Source organism: Nelusetta ayraudi, unplaced genomic scaffold (assembly GCF_046127955.1).
Source record: "Nelusetta ayraudi isolate G7.1 ecotype Tasmania unplaced genomic scaffold, CSIRO-AGI_Nayr_v1 ptg000006l, whole genome shotgun sequence".
NCBI lineage: Eukaryota > Metazoa > Chordata > Actinopteri > Tetraodontiformes > Monacanthidae > Nelusetta > Nelusetta ayraudi.
The window spans coordinates 1,121,434-1,145,000 of record NW_027466056.1 but is presented as its reverse complement, the minus strand read 5'-3'; the positions used below and the strand labels follow the sequence as shown (position 1 = coordinate 1,145,000).

The 23,567-nt window shown below is 44.6% G+C and overlaps 1 long non-coding RNA gene across 2 annotated transcripts in view; it reads right to left on the bottom strand.

Annotated features, from left to right (window-relative positions):
• LOC142879963 (uncharacterized) overlaps positions 1 to 18,458 on the bottom strand; it is a 93,858-nt gene extending 75,400 nt beyond the window's left edge. The window contains exon 1 of one of the 2 annotated variants that reach the window (XR_012925363.1): positions 18,392 to 18,458. This is a non-coding gene — a long non-coding RNA (uncharacterized LOC142879963). Of the gene's footprint in view, positions 1 to 695; positions 1,088 to 18,391 lie in introns of those variants that run through there. The other variant, XR_012925362.1, reaches the window with a different exon arrangement.
• Between the last annotated feature and the right edge of the window lie 5,109 nt (positions 18,459 to 23,567).

The following is a 23,567-nucleotide window of genomic DNA, read 5'->3' as shown; positions in this document are numbered from 1 at the left end:
TGGAAACCGGGCTGACAAGAACACACACACACACACACACACACACACACACACACACACACACACACACACACACACACACACACACACACACACACACACACAGTGCAGATGAGGCTGCGTGTTATTATGCCGTCTGCAGCCCCAGCAGAAGAGCGCGCGGATGGAGCCTCTGTCCGAGGTGCTGAACCCGCTCAGCCCGCCGGGCCCCCGCGCTCACACTGCTGCTTGCGTCCCATGGACCACACGCTGGACTCGAAGATGACCGACCGACCGACCGACCCAAAACCCAAATGGTCAAATGTTCACAACAGAAACGCATTGGATTTCTGTTGGGGCGCGGACAACAGCTGGAGCGATCGCGAGGACTAAAGGAAGGAAGGAAGGAAGGAAGGAAGGAGGGAAGGAGGGAAGGATCTGGATCTAGAACTGAGCCCGAACGAGCGGACGGACACACAGGGATGGGGGACCAGCCAGACCCCCACCCCCTCCTCAACACGGAGGGGCGGCGGGGGGCAAAGACAAGGGGTCAGTGGCGGTGAATCAGAGCCGCAGGCAGGAAGGTCCGAGCAGCAGCGGAGGTTCACAGTCAAAGTTGCCGACAGACGCAACAACGAGTCCGGCTGTGACGGCGACGGCGGTGCAACGCAAACAGCCAATCACAACGCTCACAACACTCACAGTGATGGTGTTACCTGCTCTGGTCGTCAACATGGACAGATGAGGAGGAGGAGGAGGAGGATGTGGAGTCGAAGCTCGAAGTCCCTCGCGCGGTGCGGCTCGCTTGGCTTGGCTTGGCGCGCGCGGGCTCTCTGGTCTCGGCTAAAATGCTCGGCTGGCACGTGTTTCCTCTGAGGTCCCTCCTCGCGAGGGGGGGGGGCGGTGTAGGTGTGGTGGGGGGTGGGGGGGTGGGGGGCAGCAGACAATCGGTCAAATTTAGGGAGCGCGTCGAAACGCGCGGGTCCGGGTTGGGTTTTCTCTCTCTCTTTTCCTCTCTCTCCCTCTCTCTCTCTCTCTCTCTCTCTCTCTCTGGAGATGTGAGACGGCGCGTGCGGATGCCGTGCTGCCTCCTCGCGGCTCTCCGACCCTCTCCTCTCCTCGCGGTTCCTCTCACACTGCGTCAGCCTCTACCTCACCCTCCCCTCTCTCTCTCTCTCTCTCTCTCCCCACTCTCTCTCTCTCTCTCTCCCTCTCTCTCCCTCCTTTCTCTCTCTCTCCCCACTCTCTCTCTCTCCCTCCCTCTCTCCCTCTCTCTCCCCACTCTCTCACCCTCTCCCCCCTCTCTCTCCCCCCTCCCCACTCTCTCTCCCCCCCTCCCTCTCCCGCTCTCTCTCCCTCACTCTCTCCCTCCCTCGTTCTCCCTTGTTTCCTCTCTCCTTCTCTCTCGCTCTCTTTCTTTCTTCCTCCCTCTCTCCCTACCCCTTCCCCCCACTCTCTCTCCCTCTCCCTCCCTCTCTCCCTCCCTCCCTCTTTCTCCCTTGTTTCCTCTTTCTCCTCTCTCTTTCTTCCTCCCTCTCACTCTCCTTCCCCTCTCCCTCTCCCCCCCCTCTCTCTCTCTCCCTCTCTCCCTCTCTCCCCTCTCTCTCTCCCTCTCTCCCTTGTTTCCTCTCTCTCTCCCCTTCTTTCCCTCTCTCTCCCTAGTTTCCTCTCTCTCTCTCGCTCCTTCTTTCCCTCTCTCTCCCGTTCTCTCACTCACCGTGGAACAGACGGCGATTAATTCAGTGGAATTCAGCTTCCCTCTATCCTCTCTTTCTCCCTCTTCCCTAAATGTGCCTCAATCACCCGCAATCCGTCGCCTGCTTTATTTTTCCCACTGAACTGAAGCGACCGGCGGCGGCCAGCTGTTCCGGTGCTGAGCAGAGGGGAGAGAGAGAGAGAGAGAGAGAGAGAGAGAGAGAGAGAGAGAGAGAGAGAGAGAGAGAGAGAGAGAGGTGGTGCTTTTTCATGGCACTGGACGCTGCGCAGATTAGCCCTGCATGCACGTGAGATGCTCTGCCATTCGGGGAGCAGAGATGGTGAAGTGGTGCCGCTACGATCCAAACTCAAAGCGGCAAAAGTTCTCGACCAAACTGCCTGAAATGCGGCCGCGCTGCGGTGTTGGAGTCAAGACCTCAACAGCCAGACCAAGACTTTCTGTGTCAAAGAAAAATCACACCAAAACAGAACAAACTACCAGTATCTTAAAAAAAAAAAAAAAAAATCAACTTTGCTTCTACATAAATGGAAGAGAAAGATTTATATTCAGGAAGGTATCTTTGGAAAATGTAAAAATAACATTTTTCAGCTTTTTCAGCTTTTTTTTTTTTTTTTATCCATTTTCATAACAAAAACAACAACTTTGCTCCATAAAATTACAAAGATGAATCAACGAGGAATAATTTCACAGGAAGTTACGGCATGCCAAGCATGAACAAAATGCATGAAAACCTTTAAAGTCTGAGCCCGGCACTAAAAATACACTCGTCTCACTCACGGTGGTTGCAAAAGTTCTGCATGGCTGTGGGGATGAGGCGGTGAAACAAAAGCTCTCATTCTAGACCAGGGCTGGGCAAACTCTGACTGGTGGGCCACAATAGGGTCTAAAACTTGACCGAGGGGGCCGGAGCAGCAGCAGATGGACGGATGATGAATAAGCGGAGTGGAAGAGCACCGTCCACGTTGAAACACTGGCGGGGCCATAAAATGCACACCGCCCTCCGTGCGAACATAGAGGCGGACCTTTTGGCTTGGGTTTTTTTTTTTTTTTTTTTTTTTTTACAAGGAGCATGCATTTGTAAGTTCTCTGGCTTATATCATATGTCACATTAGTATAGCACTGCAGACTACAGCGAATTACATAAAGCCTGTAATCTGTATTTATATGGCTGTAGGTGATAGCCGACGTTGGAAATGAACCGTGCCCTCCTGACCTGAATTATGCACGATTGGGTAATTAGGAATTAGGGGGGATAAGAGGCACATGGGGTCAGTGTGAGGAAAGGAAGTGCAGCAGAACAGCCAATCGCAGAGCAGCCAATCGCAGAGCAGCGTCCCTCCTCCTGCCTTGCCCGACTCCATATGCTCCCAGTAAATAGAACAGAGCTCGCCGGAGTGTCCATGAATCACGCACTAAATCATTTACATCTGTTTCCACCAGCGCTTATTCTGGCCGACCACTGACCCTAACCCCTGACCTCTTAATTTCTCCACCGGGTATGAATGCATAATGAAGTGTCACACTGATGGATTTCAAAAGGTGTGAGTCCATTCTTAATGTGCAGTGGCGCCAGCCAGGAGGCGCGCGCAGTTGGTGCTGCAGAGACCTGAAAGAGACACATCAGCAACAATCTGAAGGTCTGAACGAGACAATGCACACCCACCCCACCCCCCCACCCCATCACATTTACTGTTGTTTTAACACATGACGACAGTGTACTTCTACCTATGCCTGGCTTTCATAGACAGACAGACAGACAGTGGTGGAAGTTGACATCACAGTGCTTCGCCCCTAAAATTAAAGGAGTGGTTCAGCATTTCGGCCACGGAACCTCATTTCCAAGTTAGCTAGTGGGCTATTTATCTGAATTCATCGCTTCAACAAATTTTCGGGTCCAATGACAGCAGCAGGTGAATAAAAGAGCCGCTAGTCCAGGTTACACAGCGGGGCTACAAAGTATTTGGCAGCCGCCGATTCTGCAAGTTGTCCCACTTAAAAAAAGTTCAGGTGTGTAAAGTTCATCACAGGGACACTTCAACTGCGGGAGACAGAATGTAAAAAAAAAAAATATTTTTAAATAAATTAAAAAAAAACAGAAATCACATTGTATGATTTGTAAAGAATGTATTTGTAATGGTGCAGAAAATAAGTATTTGATCAATAACAAAAGTTCCCCTCGATACCTTGTAATGTGACCCTGGTTGGCAAGGACAGGTCAAACGTGTCCTGTAGGTCTTCCCCAGGTTTGCACTCACTGTAGCTGCTATTTATTTAGGCCCATTCTCCGATGCAGACGGTCTCAGGAGCTGTGATGATATGTTGAGGGTGTCGCTGGGCAACACAGACTTTCAACTCCCGCCACAGATTCTCTATTGGTGCTAAATACTTGCGCACCATTATACAAAGGAATTCTTTACAAATCATACAATGAGATTTCTCAGATTTTTTTTTTTTTTTTTTTACATTCTGTCTCTCACAGTTGAAATAATGTATCTATGATGAACATTACAGACTCGTCTCATCTTGTGAAGTGGGACAACTTGCAGAATCGGTGGCTGCCAAATACTTCTTTAACTCCACGGTCACATCAGTCCGCTGTAGTCCACCAACTCCAAGAAGTGCAACTATGATCGCGCTAAACACTCGTCCCTCATGTCAACATTACATTAATAGTCTTGTGATTTATTTACCTCAGACTAGAAGGATGAAATGTGTTTTAAGGGTCTCCACTGATAAACAGCACCCTGGAAAACCTGAAAATGAGGTCCAATGCCCAAAAATTCTGCGCCATCCCTTTAAGAGATTTCAACTGTTGCAGAGCGACAGCAGCTTTTTTTTTTTTTTCCCTTTCTGAAGCAGTCAAATGTGAGAAAAAGAATTTGTCATAAAGGTTAAAGGCAACCACAAGTGATCATCAAAAATGCATCTGCAACACAAGGAATCTTCAGCATTCTTGACAAGGGATTGGTTTTGAATAATGCAGGAAGTAATGGCACAAGGGGGAGAAGCCACAGTCAGCTGATACACAAAGAGCTGCGGGCGACAGGCGGCAAACCGCCAACTCCCTCTCCTGTCCCCTGCTGCTGCGAGGAAGCTTGCACAGTGCAAAATCAGGTAGCAGTTGTACATGACAAGATGCACAAAGGTCAAGTTGCTTTGATGGAGAAATGATTTTGAACTTTCTCATTCACTTTGTATGTGCAGTTAATAATGTTTCTTTATTTATTCATTTTTTTTTTTGAAAAAAAAAAAACCCTGGCCTCTCTGTTATATAAATGACCTACAAACCCCATTATAAAACTGCTCTCAAATAGGAATTTTGCTTTGTCTAAAAAGTGTAGTTGTACAGTGTAGTATCTTCACCGTCATCACCTCAATTACTCATTAGCAACGACCTTCCTATGCAATCAACAGCAAATCAGAGTCAAAGTGCAGCGAGTGAGGAGCGCAGGATTAAGCCGGGCTGCACGGATCACTTTAATTACCCGTCTGTCACAGACGGGTAATTTAACTCCAGACCACACTAGTAGTTGTGATGCATTCTGTCTGTACAGACAGTGAAAGCGTGCTAATACAAAGTCCATGCACATGCTTGTACTGCCTGGTGCAGTAGCTTCTATTCTTTCTGACCCAATTAATATCCACTGAAAGCTGTAAACGTAGAAATGCATGCGCACCGTCTTGCACAACCAGGCACACTGATGCATCGAAGATGTTTTGTTTTACGCCGGATTCTTTTACCTCTTTTTTTTTTCATGAAAAGGTTCACGTTTTTAGATCCTCAGTTATTCCAAACAAAATCAGTTTTATTAGAATCACACGGGACCAGGCCTGGCTTTTGCAACGCAAAAGGTGTGTTTAGATTGAATATATTTTAATTCAACTTCGACTTCAACATTCAACACAACTATTTGTGCAGCACTAAAAATCACAACCAAAGGCGCCTCAAACCAACTGGGCCCTCCAGAGCAGCAGGGGGCGACAGTGGCCAGGAGAAACTGCCCAGTGAGAAGAAATCTCCAGGGGGCGCTCATCTGCTTTGACCATAATTGATCATATGCATAATGCATCCATTTCTTTAAAAAAAAAAAAAAAAAATGACACCATCTTCGATGCAAATAATATATTTATCGTAAAACTGAGTCAGAATTCTTTTAATTTTTTTTTTTTTTTTTAATTCAGTGTTGAACAGTTTACTCTTAGCAGGCTAGTTACCTTGCTATGCTGATGATTTCTCACTAAAATAAAAACCTACAATGTTCTCAACACAAAGCTTACCAACTTTAAAGGAACGAGGCTTGCACCAAGATTTACATTGTAAAAAATATAAATAACATGAATAACATGTGTGTAACATGTTGGTGCAAAAAGACGTGAATCACTTTGAAAGAGTTGTCAAATTGCCACAGTAATTCCAAACTCTGGGGTCGCCACCATCGCTGCTCTGCTTACTTTGACTTTGAAATTCCCATGTCAGGTGTGCGTGTGTGTGTGTTTTCTCAATTAAATATGATCTTATTGACCTCAATGTGCCTGAATCCTGCAGGGCCTAAAGATGTGACATGATTCTTTTTGAGTGGGTGTCATCTGACAGCCCAACAAAGCCACATTACAGCAGACACATTTGAGAAGAAAGCAAAGACGGCCGCATTGTCGTCAACCCCCCGCCCCCCCATTGCTCAAGTTTTGTGTTTCCTGTTTTTGTCCTCGCTTCCTGTTTTATTTTATATTTTGCTGTGTCTGAAATCAGCCAAACGTTCCCTATACACAGTGCTGCCCAGAAAATGAGAATCTCCTGAGAAGCTTGTTGTGTTTGCCCGTGTGTGAACTCTTCTGAGCCAACAACCCAACACAGACTTGTTAAAGGCTCAGGAGCCTTTTGCAGGTGTTTTGGATTCTTTGGACTCTTTGAAGGTACAAAACTGAAGCTTTTCTCAAGTATTCTAATTTTCTGAGTTTGTGGCTTTGTGGCTTTGTGGTTTTAATAAGCTGAAAATCTTAATCAGCAAAGTTACAACAAGGAAGTGCTTGAGACGTCAATTTGCGTGGAATGGCTCAATAAAATGTGTTGCTTTCATCTTTGATGTTAAACTGCCAAAATAAAACAACTTTTACTTGATATTCTAATTATTCGGGTACTTCCTGTATATACACACACATAGTTTTCCATCACACATTGCGTTTTGAACTTAGACCAAAAAGTTCAATCTTCAACGTGTGCTGTGCAAACTTTCATTTTCAGACAATAGATTGCGCAGTGCTCTGTGAGATGTTGAACGCCTGGGAAATCTTTTTATCACCAACCCTTCTTTATGCTTCTCCACAACTTCATCCCTGACCTGTCTGCTATGTTCCTTACGCTGCAAAGAACGGGTCATTGTAATTTTCTTTCAAGTGCAAAAAATGTCAATAAATATAAATGTATTCACGGATATCTACTAATATGTGTTGTTGCAATGTGAGAAAATGTGGAAAAGGGGGCATGAACTTTTTGCAAACTTCAGTATCAACAAATTGAAAAATGCGTCAGAAGGACTTCATCGGTGAGGTGACGGACGGCCGTGTTTTGAAAGTGAGTGTAATGTAAAGTTTGAAGTTGATTGGGTGTCTACAGAGATGTCGGGCACTTGATAAAAAACAAAATAATGAATAAATATTTCAATATTGAAAAACGCAATCTGAGTTCACACAAAAATTAGCCAAAAATTGTGTTGACGTGAGAATTTTCCTCATGTGTCAGAGTGTAGATGATATCTATGTTTATGCGAGACATAAAGGTTCAATACGCAAAACAAAAAAAATAAATAAATGTTAAAAAAATAAATCAGCTAAACCCATTGCAAATGTGTGGCGCACATGTGCCAGTGCGTGTGTGTGTGTGTGTGTGCGCACATGCGTGTGAGCACGCATGATGAATCTGCATCCTGTTTGTCCAGGTCTGGAGCCCCCCCCCACCCAGAGGAGCAGAGTCTCCTTTGAGAAGGAAAGGAAAAGGCCAGCAGTGGCAGCAGAGACAAGCAGAGGCAAAGAGAAGACATGAAAGCAGCAGCCGTAATTATGCTTAACCCTCAGCCCTTCAGGAGAGATCTGGTGATGTAACATCACTCTGCCTCTGCAAGGGTGATTCAACACCAGCACCTCGGCTCACTCCACCTTTCCACGCTGTTTACGACTTGGTATAAAAAAGGAGCCACAGGATGCAGGAATAAATTGAAAGAAAAAACCAAAACATCCTACGTCAGGTCTAATAAGACGCCGTTTCTCAACTGGTGGGTCGCGGAGCCGCTTTGTTTGGGTTGCGGCGTCGTGGGCAGTTTGAGATTTTAAAATATGTGCATTTATAGAGAGCAGGTTGGGCATTTATTTTTGCAATAGTCAAGACCACTACACTAACCCAGACCAAGACATTATCAAGACCAGAGAGTGTCGAGATGGAGACCAGACCAAGACTTTAGATATCAATGTAAAATAACAAAACTGAAAAAAATGACCCGTGTCTTTTTTTAAATTCAATTTTGCTTCTGAATCCAACAGCAACATCTCTTTTCAGCAACGTATCTTTTAATATTTTCTTCAATGTTTTGCTGCTTTGCCAACTATTTTGAACCATTAAAAGAAAAAGAAAAAACTTTGCTTCATAGAATTAAAAAAAAAAAAAATCAATGAACTAAGAACTAAGGGGGCAGGGTGTCACTCTGGGTGTCACCAACAGAGCGTAAAAACAGCAGCAGCTGGATTATTTTCTGTTATTATCGTGTTATTACAGTGTTGGCCGAGTCTTGACTGGTCTCGATCGAAAAAATTCCCAGTCCGTCCAGTCCAAGACCCAGACCCAGACCCAGTAAAAAATGCCTCCGAGTCCGAGGCGAGACCGAGGCCCTTGAAAAGTGTTCTGAGACCAAGACCAACCTCCAGTTCTACAACACTAACCAAACATGGTAGAAAGTGGGCTCGCATTTTTAGTGCTATGACATAGACTTTGGTCGCAACTTCATGATGTGGGTCCTGAGGCCCCACCAGCGGAGAACCACTGCGATAGGAAGCCTCTGTAATCGTTCACTCATCACAGTTCTACCAACTTCACATTGTGAGATTGGTCATCTCACCACCTCTGCCACGCTCGCACGCAAAGATATCTATACATGTGCACACAGACACACACACACACACACACATGCCCACACACTCATTTATGGCAATATGGTAATAACACTAATGATATCCCATGGGTAGCTCAAAGTATAGCGGAGGGCCTGATGAAGGAGAGCTGGAGGGAGAGAGGAGGAGGAGGAGGAGGAGCGGGAGACTGAGCAGCGTGCTCTCATCTCTGTTGGCAGGAACAGCATTTGTGAGTCTGTAAGATGTTTAAATTGAGACCGCAACTGATTTCGAGTGCACGCACACTCACACTCTCCCTTAGTAACAGGAGCGTAAGACCACGTACGTGTGAGAGTGTGTGTGTGTGCACTGGAAGACACAGACTGGGGGAAAGGAGAAGAGTAGGATTTAAGGAACACTGGCAGGCTCTCACACTGTTTTTAGGTCAATGACAAGAAGCCCGTTCAGACACATGCAGTCGCAAATTAACAAAAGCCCCCCCCCCACCAAAAAAAATAAATAAATACTCATCCACACACCACAAGCCAAAATATACTTCACAACACTTACCGTCAGCCTCCTCCAAAGGAATTGTGTAAGACGAGCAGCGCGGCTTTGACAGATACCTCACTCTCATCAGCTGCCGTTGCCTAGTTTCTGTCTCGTACGCCTTGTTGTTTCTGCCTCACTGTGGAATAGTTTCTGCCGAGGGACGAGGAAACAAGGGTGTAGTTTGCCAAGACACACGCAGAAACAGAATCTTTTCCTGTTTGAAACGGACAGTCGGTGCTCCTGGCCCACTGTCTTGGCTACGCTTTGTGTGTGTGTGTTCGTGTGTGTGTGGTGGAGCTGGGTGTTACACGAGTGGGCGAACGGATCAAGGGCAGCGGGGTGGGGGGGGGCATCAATTGTCATACATGAAAAAACGTGAGGCTATAGTCGTTGACGGAGTTTTTGCTGCTTCGTTAATCACTTATCCAACACTTCGAAAAGTTCCTCTTCTGTCAAATAGGCAGGTTTGTTTCATACAGTTCGTGCCTGATCTCTCTCTATCGCAGTCTTGCTTTGTGCAAGTCAGATATCAGTTTAGGTTGTAGCTTAGTTTTTGAATTTCAACCCTTTGATTGTGACTTGGTTTTAAAGTTACTATGAGATACAATCCAATGATGGCTCATGTGTTACCTATAGCTGCAAATGAGATCCAGTCAAGAGGAAAAATCCATGGTGGTATCGTGCTTTGGTTTATATTGTGAGATTTTCCCCATTGCTCCAAGTCCCAATCGCACAGTGCTAAAGTCTCAAACCTTTGCTTTTCGCTTGAAAAAGGTTTTTGTCAAAGTCTCAAACTTAAAAAAAAAAACTCAAATAGAAAGTGTGAGATTCTAGGCTGCTGTCTTGGACATCTCTTGCATGGTCAGTGGGATACTTTGGTTGGAAGAATAAGGTTGTTTTTTTTTGTGTCTAACGTTGCGGTTGTGGCCAAACTGATCAATCCCAGTGACATGGTTGGTGCGGAGAGAAACGAGGACAAAAACCATGATGCGTGAACCTTGTCCTCTTTGGTCGCAGACACCACCGGCCGTTATGAGTCGACGTGGCCACAGAGCAGAGAGGTTTGACACCTTAACGAGCACTGGACAGACCAATACTTTTCTCACTGGACGCCGAAACAACGGCGATTGTCTCATCTGCCAAACCTTCACTTATCACTCATCAAATCACAAACTAAAATGACCTTTAAAGACAGCAGCTGCGTTTCTACGACCCTCAGCAAAACCTAAATATGGCAACAAAAGCTGGTGGTGGAAGCCGCTAAACTTGGCGGGGGCGTGACGTATGGGGTCACGTGACCAGTTCACCGACCAGTGACAGTAGCTCGTTATGCTCGGACTGGGGAGGAGGCAGAATTTTTTTTTTGGTACAAGTAATCAAAGGAAGAAAAATATAACAACCATTGTTGGCAAATGCAGACACATCTCAAAATGTTTTGTGCCTCCGTCCTCCTCACAGTGGGGTCTCGTCTCGCAGGACGAGATTTGACCAGAATTACAGCTCATGCGTTCCACACCATTCAATGGAAACAACTGCAAATCGCAATTGGACTTTGTGGAAATTTTAGAAATATCGCTTTTATTTTTGCCAAAACTGACATGGAAATGCAGTGATTGACCGAATACCTAGAAACCCGAGTTTAACTCTCTCATCACCATTTGTATAACCAACTATAACCATTGGGAGCCCTTATAACAGATCTAGGTAGTGTTATAGACTTAGAAACTCCATTTCTATTGTAAAGTAGGGGAGGACTTATTAATGGCTGGGCGCTGCAGTGAGGAAAGCCCAGAGCAGTGTGTGGGATGGATCCCCACCCTGGTGCATCAATGGGTGGAGGCTGAAAATGTAACTGCATTGCAAGATAACACCATCCCAGGTGGGGGGGGACGCCATCCCTCCTGGCCAAGCCAAGGCTTGCCTCAGAAAAAAAAGCTTCCAATTATCTAAAAAGCCGATCCACCACACTCAGCAAAGCCGTTTCACTTATTACCCAGTAGCATTACAATCATTACAAACAATCCACAAACATAGCTCTCAACAAGCAACACATTACCACAGTTAGATGAGCCACTTCAACGTACTGCCCAGTGATATGAAATTTGGTTACTTGTTGTGTTGTTATTTAACTTAGTCCACCATTCGTCCACACGGGGCAGTGCAGCAGGTAATTTCTTTTGTACTTTGTGAGTATTCCAGTGCTGGAGGTCGGGCTAAAAGATGCCTTAGACTGAAGGGAGAGGAGAGCGAGGGAGAGGGAGAGGGCGTCCAAGTGCTCCAGGTACTGGTAGCCATAGCAGCACCAGCTTGCAGTGGGACTGCAGAAGTCTAATGCAGAAATACTGGCGTTGAATGTTGTGATTTATAGCCGGCTCATCTGATCGACCAAGTGTGGGATTCAAGTGTACATCATATATTGTGGCTTTGGGTTGTCGGTGGCTTTATACAAGACGGAAAATAGATTTGCTCTGCAAATGCCTTGAAAATAAAGGACCAAGAATGGAGCAGCAGAGGTTGCTGGAGCTGCAGAGGAGAAGAATTCTTCCACTACAACAAAGAAAGTGAGAAAACAGAGCAGGTGTGTCTTTAATGCCAACACAGTTCTCTGTGCAGTGTAAAATGATGTGATAATCCACTGTGTCAAATGCAAAGAATAAATCAAGATGATTTAAAATGGTTTTGACCCGAGAATCAAAAGTGAGCACCAGGTCCTGTGTCTGTGTCAGTGTATTACAATGAAGGAGATGACGATGAAGGTGACAGGGATGTCCTCACTTGTAAGTCGGTGTCTTTGCACAAACACCAAAAGACAGGCAGAGACCCAACAGGGAGGGTCAGCAAATACAGAAATTTGCTTGAATAAAAATGTCGTCATATATATTAACCCTGATCAAAAGGAAATTCTGAAAAGTACTCGGTCAGACCACTATTTGCACAGAATAGCAGAATAGTTGCCGCTCCTCAACGACAAAGGTGAGATTAAAAGGAGGGAGAGCAGTTTGCAGAGACAGCTGCACATTTGTTCTGGTTTTTTGAACCAGAACACCCACCCCCCACAATCAGACTTTATGTTTTCACTAAAAGAGACAATCTTGGCATAAGAATGACTTATTGCAATTGATCCGATAGCGTAAACAAACAACAGAAATCTTGAGGATGCCTTTTTGATGGATTTAAAGTGTAAAAGTTTCGGACAGGTGCCTCTTATACTGTCACACAGTCAAAGGCGATGTTTAAACTGCAGGCATAAGTGGCTTAAATCTGACCATTTCTGCACCTTTATAAATCAGATCCCGTATTTTTTAAATCCAGATATTAAAGTTTTTTTCTTCATATGTCACCCAAGCCACTTTCCTGTGTGGTCTGAATAAGAAAATTCAATTCAGGGCCGTAGGTTTCTCACAAGTGAGTCTGATAGAAGCTGCAATATATTATACGCCAAACAACCAAGCAAAAAAAAAAAAAGGGGGATTTTCATCAAATATTAGAATTGTGCATTAAGAGCTAAAGTGCTATCAAAAAGCATTAAAAAAAAAAAAAAAAAAGATTTTCAGATTCAGTACAGGCAGATTTGAGGCATTAATGGAGGCTCCAATGAGAGCTCAAATTCTAGTGACCTTTTGAAGGAGCAGGAACAGGACCAACACCAAACTCTTAACTGCAAGAGACGCCAGTCGGTCACGGCGCTTGATCGATTGTCCCTTCGTGACCTCATTAGTGCACATGTGAAAATTCTATGTGTGCAACGGTGGGTGACGACCAGTAAGAGCTGCACATTGATCATGCGTATCTGAAGGTTGCCCCGGGCGAAGCGGTAAGTGAAAGTGCCAAGATGAGCAGAGAGCGGAGCCCGCCCCCTCCAAAGAAGACTGAACACTCCGTCGCAGCAGTGGAGAAATAACATTGTTGTACTTTAAGTTGGAGAGAGAAGGCGGGGGAGGGAGTCCCAGCAGAATGGCACCTCGTCCTCTCGCTGGTGACAATCCTGGTCGCACACTTGTGGAACGGCGTCGCAGTTCCACAGCAGGATTTGGAGGAGGTGAGCACAACATGGTTGTGTGGGTTAGTCTGGCTCGTACAGCACATCTAAGCTGAACCCACAGTGTTCAGTTGGGTTCAGGCCTGCGGTGCTCCAGGGCGTTCCCACATTCTGGAGGAAATGGGCGATAACCCTGCTAATCTGTGTGTGCTGTGTACTCTGCCATGACAGAGTGTTTGCACAGACCGCCCTCCAAGGTGGGGAGGCGGGAACTATGGCAACATAAAACGATATGGCATGCATAATATAAGACCAACCAGTGGGAGCATTTTTTTTTAAATAAAATATATATATATATGAAATTGATAATTGTAATGGAAAATTGTACCTAAAAGCCTTAAAGCCTGCCTGGTGACTTCTCTGCACATGCAGAGAGTGTTTTTTCATATCTTGTCAAGTAGCGTTTTTCATATCTGTCTGGTTTCTGTTCAACTCTCCACTTCTTGCCCTCTCAGTTGACCTGGGGAAGTGAGCATGCACTCTGCATGAACTTTTTGTCCTGTTACTATTCATACTGCCTTATATGTACATCACACGTGTTTATGTAATCATAAGCGTCCATTTTCTCTTTTTGGCTAAAGGGCAACGAAGGTACTTTGTTCTGTTAACCTGTCCACGGGTGTCTGGGTGGCCAGAGGATGCAGATACCCCTCGAGCGCCACTTCTGTAAACGGTTCAACCTGTATAAGATGTACAAGTTTGTTCCTTCTTTGCAAGACCATGCAGACACTTGCTGTGTGTGTGTGTGCTTGCCCTGAGCTCAGTAATAAAGATCCAAAAGACCTTCGCATCTCCTCGTTGATCTTTAGTATTTTTTCCACAACATGATCAATAATTGGAAATGAAAAACAAGTTTAGCAACTTGGTCATTGTTTCTGCATGACCCCAATAAGCTACAAGTCATGGACAGTCAGCGGTCCGCTGCCCATTGTTTTTGCTGAACTCTGTGTTGCAACACCGCGATGGTCTTCAAGCAGTAAAACCATGGAACATCAGTAATACTCAAAGACACTTGGATTCAAACCAAACTCAAATTACCCAAGCAGAGGACTTGCCATGCAAAGCAGCAGCAAAGCAACCATACATGAAGCCTGACACAATGACTTGGTAAAAGTTATCGGCATTCACCGACAGTTGCCCAGTAAGTAGACGCATGGGAAACGGCCTGCACTTATGTAGAGGGTTTTTTCCTACTTCCCTGAACATTCAAAGCTTGAGACGGCCGGCTTTGACTAGAGCTTTACACGACAGATGACAGTCATCCCTCGACACGCTCCATTCAGACAGTCATGGTGGGAGCTTCTGACATCACAAACACACTAAAGTCAAGGAAATTTTGACGTGCGCTGGAGAAAATCGCAATCGAAACACCGTCCTTCTGACGGTGCACTTTCTGAGCAACAGCTCCATAGATAGATAGATGTGTGTGTGTGTGTGTGTGTGTGTGTGTGTGTGTATATCCCCTCTTGCTGTGTCCGATTTATCAAATTGGTATTTTTATCAATCATAAGGAATTCTCTTTTCTGTGAATTATATTTTATTGAAAAAAGAAAATGAAAAAGTTTTATCGTTTTATTTGATTTGCCTTCTCCTGCTGATACCTGACTTCATTTGATTATCATGAATTATCTGCCGTCGTCTTTTGGCTTTTATTTAGGTGCATCAAAAATAATAATGGCAGGACTTTCTACACCTCCGTTCTTTCTTACTGTCATGTGGGGCTTCCCAAAACTGATTTTCACAGTTTATGTTATTGACAATGCTGACAGGGACAATAAAGAAATCAATTGAATTGAAGAGACCATGCAGGACATTCTGGTTCCTCTACCGTTTTTTTCTGATTCAGCACTATTTTAGGAGCTGTTGCTCTTTGATTGTTCTATTGAATACAAAGTGTGGAGTCTATTCTGGCCATTAGCCAGATTCAATCATCATCGCACATACGACAATAGATGTTTTGCTTGACAATCAAACAGTGTTTTTCTCTTGAATATTAAATACAGTGGCGTTTCTGGGAGTTGATACATTGTGTCGTGTGGCCAAAGGTAAAAAGTCCAAAAAAGAAAAGGCAGAGGTTGAAGAGGAATCAGCCACACTGGGGATGAGCACTGCCTGACAGCTGGCGGTCACCCACACAAGAAAAACAATTAACCTTCTGACAGAGCCGAGTTCTGCCTTTTACCGTTGCCTTTTTATGCCGCTCCCTCTTTTGGATCAAATGTTCAGTCGCCAAACGCTGGGACACGTCATAAATATTCTATATTTCGACTCATTTCCTCATGTGTGTTCAACTGGACCGAGGGTTTTGTTGGGCACAAGTTGCCGAGAAGGAGACTGAGGCAGAGAGTCGGCTGAGTATTTTGAACTTGGCGAGATCTAGGCAGGCTTCGTAGTCCGGCTGGACCGGTGGCAAAGCAAAGGGTCCAGGCCACCGGGCCGAGTCGCACGGTCAACTGGCAAGGAGCAGTACGGACAGAGAGACCTCGCGTACCAAAAGGTACGTACACGCAAAAACCTGTGCACCCGGTTTCACGTTCAGATGTACAAAAAGTGACTTGACGATATGCGCAGTGCTTCACATCAACTCCCTTGCTAGCGTGCAAACATTTCTACACTTGCTGGTCCGTTGGTGACACTCACGGGCATTGGCACTATTGGAGGACAAGGCAAGAACGTTCTGGTATATGACGATGACTGACTCCTGAGCCGCGTCAAGTTCTCCAGGGTGGTTCTGCCAGAACTCTGTACCAAGCAACAGCCCATATTTGAGAGCCATGCTGAGTCACGTGTTGCCCGGCCATGCCTGTACAGGTGCTGACCACGCTGGGGTTCCCTGCAACAAGCACCTTCTAAAGAGGGCTGGCAGACCAGTCGGTGCTGTGCCAGTCGACCCTCAGTCCAACTGTGCCAGCAGTGTGGGACAGAACCTCCCATATTGCAACAGGTTGCATCAAATTCCGCGACAGTGCAGTTGATCAGGTCGATACGAAAGCGCATTTCCAAATGTAATCAGAGCCATGGACAGCACATGCATTGTAATAAAGGCACCATCACATGAGGAATATGTTTACATCAACCGTAAGCATTTCATCCAATCTATGTACAAATCATCTGATTTGTCAATAAGCATAAAAGGTGCTGCTTGTTGCCCGTGGCTTTAAGGTATTTTATGATAAAAGCAATTTGTCTTGTTTTTCCATTTTATTCATTTGAAACATCTTCACAACGTTATGATTTCTTGAAAATAAATAAATCAATGATTCCCTGACGTGCACTGACTGACACGTGTGCCTCCTGTCTTCACACTGTCATTACTTGCCTGTGGCTTTCAGTAAGGCAGGTCACAAAATGAAGCCCCTTTATTAACTCTATGCTAGAGTTGCATGTCGTTGGCCTGTGTGAGAGGAGCATGTGTTGCAGCTGCAGCAGAAGACCTCCACATCTCTTTGCTGCAGGCCCCCAGCAGGAGTGATGGGCAGTCCGGCTCTTCTCAGAGAACCGGTTCTTTTGGCTCGGCTCACTAAGAGCCAGTGGCTCTTTTGGCTCCCAAGCGGCTCCTTAGATTTTCTCCTGCTTCTTTTATTTTATGACCAAATGATGTGCTAAAATTAATAATTAACGTTCATGATATCAAAAATATTAAGTGGGTATTACTTATACACTCTACATGGAACGCAGATATGATATACCAAAACAAACACCCACCCTAATACAACTATGTACAAGTGGAAGAACACATCAGTAAACATTAAAATGAAAATAAAATTAAAAAAATTGCAAAACAAACAAAAAGCAGCTTCCAGCTAAAACATTTTAGTTTAGCCAAAATTGGCATTCAAAAAAAACTAACAAATCTTGTGCATCCGTGTGAGCGTGTGTGTGTGCAATATGGTATTCATTATTCCGTTCTTTCCGTTTCTAAATCATCAACTGTGCGACTGGATATGGATCAACCCGTTTTCTGGTTTACTTGCAGGATGTACGGCATAACATCCATTATTCTCTGTCTCTCCCTTCCTCTCCTTCACTCTGTGGCACTCAGCAGTGAAGTGCTCAGCACAGATAGACAGTGACACACATCTTGACTAATCTTGTGCAGCTTTCGCCAAAAAAAATAAAATAAAGGAGACGGCTCTCTTCATTCACTTCAAAGAGCCGGCTCTTAGAACCCATCACTCGCAGACAGTGGAGGCTCCTGGTAGGACCAACGTGTCCAATGCTTCCATGGCAAGCCTCCAGCACCACTGTCCTCAACTCCCACAGAACTACACCCTGCCACCGCTCCACCCGGTAGAAGGGTCTCTCCATCTCTGGCACATGAGCACCTGGATGCTCTGCACTTTAAATTGTTGCATTTTAAATCTTTGTATTTTACTGCATATTTTTTTTTTATCTTTATGTTTTGTACTCAGTGGAGTTGTGCTCTGAATTTTGTTGTTCTGAAAGGCAGAATGACAACAAATGCTTTCAATTTCATTCCATTCAATTCAATTGGCCCACAGTCCCTGCGTTGTGATGGAGAGCCCCCTGACATCATCTCACGGTGGCCTCTGCTCACACTCGAGCCACTGTAGCAACAGTCAGGGCCATTCTCTTGCTGTGCCCCCCCCTCCTCCTCCCCCAAGTCGAGCACGTATAATAATATACATCGAGCGAAAAGGTGTTGGCTGAAGCCCCTCCACCACTATCAGAACTCTGCATGAGAGCTGGGCAGGGTTTCTGGGCTCTCAAGCACAACAAGACGGACGAAACGCATTAGAATCCTGTCAGTCAGGGCCCTCAGAATCTTTATTTTCATTCACAGTCAAACAGCCACATTGGCGTTCTTCCCAAACTCAGGCCAATCGACAATAATAGTTGCCCTCATGTCTCTACAAAAATCTCTGACAACTCCACACACACACACACACACACTTTTCCAGGGTCTCTCTCAGCCTCTTGCGAACATGTTAACAGCAGCATGAACGTCAACAAACAGCAAAACGCACAAAACTATTTGAACTCACGTCCAGTTGCGGTATGAAATCCACGCAGGTGTTTGTGCATGAGGAGGCTCCAGAGCAGGCTGGCAGGTTGAGCAGCCAGCTGAACAGGCCGAGGTTGGAGCTTCCACACACCACACTGCAATTCGCCTGGATGGTTCCCTCTGCTCTCCTTAAGTAGCAGGAGGATGATTAGCGCTGGTTTGCACCTGGGCTCCACCTGTCACCTGCTCACATGGCTGGTCCTGCTCCTGCAATCAGAGCGAGGCAGGAGTGGGAGAGAGAGACTTGGTGGCCCGGAGGAGCCTGACAGCTTCTGTTGTTGTTGTTGTTGTTGTTGTTGTTGTATGTTCTAGTCCCTCCCACATCTACAGGTGCTGCACACTTATCTCCTCATGCTCCAGGCTACAAGGGACTTTTTGTTTTTTTCATTTTGCTGTTGTTTCTCTGAGTCATGGCTCATTTAACAAAGCTGCAAGCTCTTAATCTCCAGGACATGCTAGGCTGTTTGTCTTCCTCAAGCTTGTTGAAGCTGAATTCTAGACATGAAATATTTGTGTTTCTAAATCCTGCCCCGTATTCCCAAGGACAAGTCTGCAATTAAAATGATTTATATTTCAAGACTTTACCCGTTATAAATGTCTGTATAATTTTCTTTGGTGGTCCATTTGAAATTTACAGTTTCACACAAGCATCCGGGCAAACATTGTGTAACAAACCACTTCACGAGGACACATTTAGTGTCAGATCCACAAAGGATTGTGAAGCCTGAAGAACTACCCACAGAAAACATGCAAAAAAAAAATAATAACTGAGCGAATTGCGTGACGTGCAGAAAGCACGTCACAGCTGCCACACTCTCGTTTAAGTATATTTTAATTGGTAATTTCCATACATTTCCTGCAAAATGACTCCCTCTTCTGTGCAATTATCCCCCGTGAGGAATCACACCTTTCCCAGAAAGACTTTGCACTGACTTTCACGCTCACTCAGATAGGTGCAAACATTCCTGCCACAGCCAGAGCAGATTGTCTCCTCCCTGCAGACGTTCGCGAGGTGTTGTGGAAGACCTTCGCCTTTGTTCTCCTCTTCAGGAGGTTGGCACGCGCTTACGCTTAAAGCTGTCACAGATAGTTTTGTTTATGGCGTCCCATGGTTTTTCCTCTCACTTTGACTAAGGTTTTTTTTTTTTTTATGACTGTCAGTTTGATGGCCAAGTTGCCTGCAACTGCAATTTACTTTATTCAGGCGCCAACTAGAATTCCAAAGTGGAGCAGATTGCGGGCAAAGTATCCTCACAGTACCCATAAGCTGGTGACCACTTTAGCTGTAATGGGGGGGTAATTGTGTTACGAATTGTACGATGTGTCTTATTTTTCAACGTTTTTTTTAGACGCTGCCCCGTTGGTCGTTATTTTCAAGTCATCTTGAATCTGTATTGGGTTCTTTAGGTTGGGGTTAGTGGTGCGGGCTGGCCAGCTACACAAGGGGTTCCAATTCAATAGTCTCTGCTTTGGCATCTTTGACAATCTATTGTCAGAGTCAGTACTGGAGGAGAAAAAATGAAGAGCTTTAGTGAAAACAACAGAAATCAATAAGTATGAAACGCCCCATGTGACATGTTAATGGCTGTCATAACTCACCTGCGCATTACCGCTTCCCTGAAGACCCTTTATCTCTTTATGTATGTGTGTACATCGGCACATGTGTACGTGAGACACTTTGATTTATCGTTGTTTCCCTGTTTCTTTAGAGAGTCCGTTTAATGGCCTGCTCTGTCCGTCAGTCCTGCCTGGCTATGGACTCATTTAAATAGTCAATGAAGTTTACTGTGGAGACCACAGCAGTTGTGACTTAGACAGACCCCCAGAGTTCATCGAAATATGAAAAATCATTGTTTTAGCATTTAGCATAGTCTTCAAGGACAAAGTGCAGAGAAAAAGACAGCTTAAAATGCATAAACAGCAATAAAGTAGAATAGAAATAGAAATAAAATATAATTATAAGCATAAGAGAAAAGAAGAGTGTTGAACCTGGATTGAAACACATTCACACTGACTTCACTTCAGTTGGCAGCTTCTTCTATTTGTGTGCAGCATAGCAGCTAAATGCTGCTTCACCATGTTGAGTTTCAACTCTGGGCTCCACGACTTGACCTGAATCCACGGATCTCAGAGTCCTACTGGGTTTATATTCCATTAGCATTTCATTGATGTATTCTGGACCCAAACCATTGAGTGACTTCTAGACCAGTAGCAGAACTTTAAAGTCTATTCTCTAGCTGACTGGGAGCCAGTGTAAAGTCTTAAGCAGTGGTTCTTTGTTCTGGTAAGAACCCGAGTCGTAGCTGTTCAATGCTCTGTTGGGCCAGTCCTGTCAGAAGACCATTACACCGGTCGAGTCTACTGGAGATAAAAGCATGGACGAGCTTCTCCTGGTCTGCTTGGGACATGAGACCTCTCACTCTGGACATGTTCTTCAGGTTCTTCTGTGTGTTTTTGCTTCATAGATGAGATAGCGAGACTTTCCTGTTTTGGCCCATTTTTTCATTCTGGTCAGATTGCCCTTGTTTTTTTAAAAGTCTCTTTTGGTTGTATTTGTTTGTTGGATTTAACAGCCACACGTGGTCCCTTTAAGTTGCAGCTCTGCCTTGCTTTTTGTTTGTTGGACAATAAAGCATATTTCTTTTCTTTTCACCAAACTCTTTCACCAGAGTTTTATGTTACGACCCACCCATTAAAAAAAGAATAACGAGCCGGGTTGTAACATAATACTCCCCTATAAAACAAAGTCACTTTGTAAATGACATCCGTGAATAGCATTTGCAATATGTAACTGCCCCACTTCCACACAGCCTTGTGCCCTCTGTGCAACCTGTGGGAAATCTTTTTCACCGTTCCAACATGAGCCTTCAGGCAGCAGATGACGAGTTGATATTCACTGTGTGTGCATGCAGTCTGCATGTAGGGGTCCGTGTCTATGGCTTAGTCTGCGTACCCGCAGCAGGAAATGTTAAACTGTAGAGAGTCATCCGTCTCAGATTCATGTTGTACCTGCTGTAAAAAAAAAAAAAAAAAAATGGACCACAGCTTCAAAAGACAATTTGAATTTGTCATTACAATATATTTTTTACTTGTTTGTTTTTATTCCAAAGGAACACTTTTCCTAAGATTTAAATGTTTTAACTTTATTAAGCCTAATCATCAGATGGTGGACGGTGTTTTAATTTTGAAGTATACATTTGCACAATTGCTGTATTCTTTTATTATTCTTTGTTTTACATGCACTTTGCATCAATAATCACGGTTGCGAGATGCAAGTAATCCTTGCTAGAGTTCAGCCGCAGTAAAGATCGCAGTAAGACTGTGTGTGCGTCTTGGGTATTGTGTATCCATGTAACTTGGAAATAAAATCTTTACAAAATCTTTCGACATTAATCAACAGCGACGTTCAGGTCTTATCCTCTTCTTTCTGAATATCAACTTCAAACTGAGAGAAACCCTCAGTGCTTCTGTTAGGTACCAGGGGAGGCTGGAGGCTGGAACAGCAGCAGTAACAGGCAAATCAGGCTGGAGTGTCATGCAAGGAAGAGGAACAATCTGGCAAAGAGGAGGCTGCAGGGGGGCAGGGGTGGCTGTAACCTGGCTGGTGATCAGGTGTGAGTGGTACATACTGATTGCAGTGAGGATCGGCTGATTGGCTTAGGAGTGGAAGTGTAGTGGCGGTGCCTTCATGGGGAAACTGAGAAACCAGAGGAGATCAGATAGCAAACCGTGACATAGGCTGTGTCTCAGTTCAGGGTCTGCATCCTTGGAAGGAAGCGTCCTCCGTCTGAAGGAAACGTCCTCCCAAGGACCCGGCCGAGAAGGACGAACCAAACCCCGCCTCCCTGGTAACCACACGGGACGGTCTAGCCTTGGGTGTATTTCCTGGTTGTGTCACCGCCGGTCCCTCCTGCTGGCCAAAACTGGAAGTGACGTTTTCATAGCATCAAGCTAACCATTGGTTCGCCATCCAACCATGGCGTTGGATGTTCAAATAAGTAAAAACCCTGCATTAAAAACTGAATATTTTATGTGAAATTTCAATACTTCAATTTACATGTTGTGTCTTTGCCAGTAAATGGCGCTAATTTCAGCTGACTTCCCAGGATCCCAGGATACTTCGCAGCGGCACGCAAAGCATCCTGGGATACCGAAGGAAGTGAAGGATAGTAGCGGTAGAGCTTTGGAATCGGCTAACAGTAGGACGCATTTTCGAGGGCGCATTTGGAGCGTCCTTTGGACTTTTGGGAATCGGTTTCAAGCCTTCGCGCAGTGCTGTGACGCAACTGGCCTTCAAATGCAGCCTCGGAAGGATGCAGAGCCTGAATTGAGACGCAGCCATAGCCAGTCATTGCCATTCTGCAGAGAGAGGACTGTATTTTGTCTCTCATATGTACCATATGGCGATAAACAAGAAAATATGCCTTAATGAACAAAATGAAAATGAATCAATCACTCAATCAATTTAACTTTCATGGTGAAAGCGTTAGATCACAACCAGAGGGGTCTCAAAATGCTCTGCACAATCAGAGCAATCAAGAGCAGAGCAAGGTGAGACAGCGGCCAGGGAGAAACCTGGCGCAGATCCAGACTCTAGAGGGCGCTCATCTGCTTGGACCAGTTGGGGTGTCAGAGTGGCAGACAGGCCAGAGTGGGTTGCAGGGTGAACAACCAAATACAAAGCTCACACAGTACAGATATAGATATTAATACGAGTATAAATAAATAGTTCACAAATACAAATATAGAAAGACATGTATAACTACATGTACATATATATATATATATATATATATATATACATATATATATATATATATATATATATATATATATATATATACATATATATATATACATATATATATATACATATATATGTATATATATATACAAATATAAATATGTATATGTAAATAAACAAATGTTATTGTATAATTTTACCACACTACAGTTGTTCTAAAAACTTAAATGGACTTCAACGTATAATAGTGGACAGTTTTTTTACTGCTTGTGTTAATTCAAATTGTGTGTACGTACAATGATGTAACACATCATTCCAAAAGTCCTATTTAGCAGTGTTTTGGGTTTCACACACACAATTTTCTTTCTTTATCAACCTTCCAATGCAGAGGGATTAATCTGATTCCCTGTTG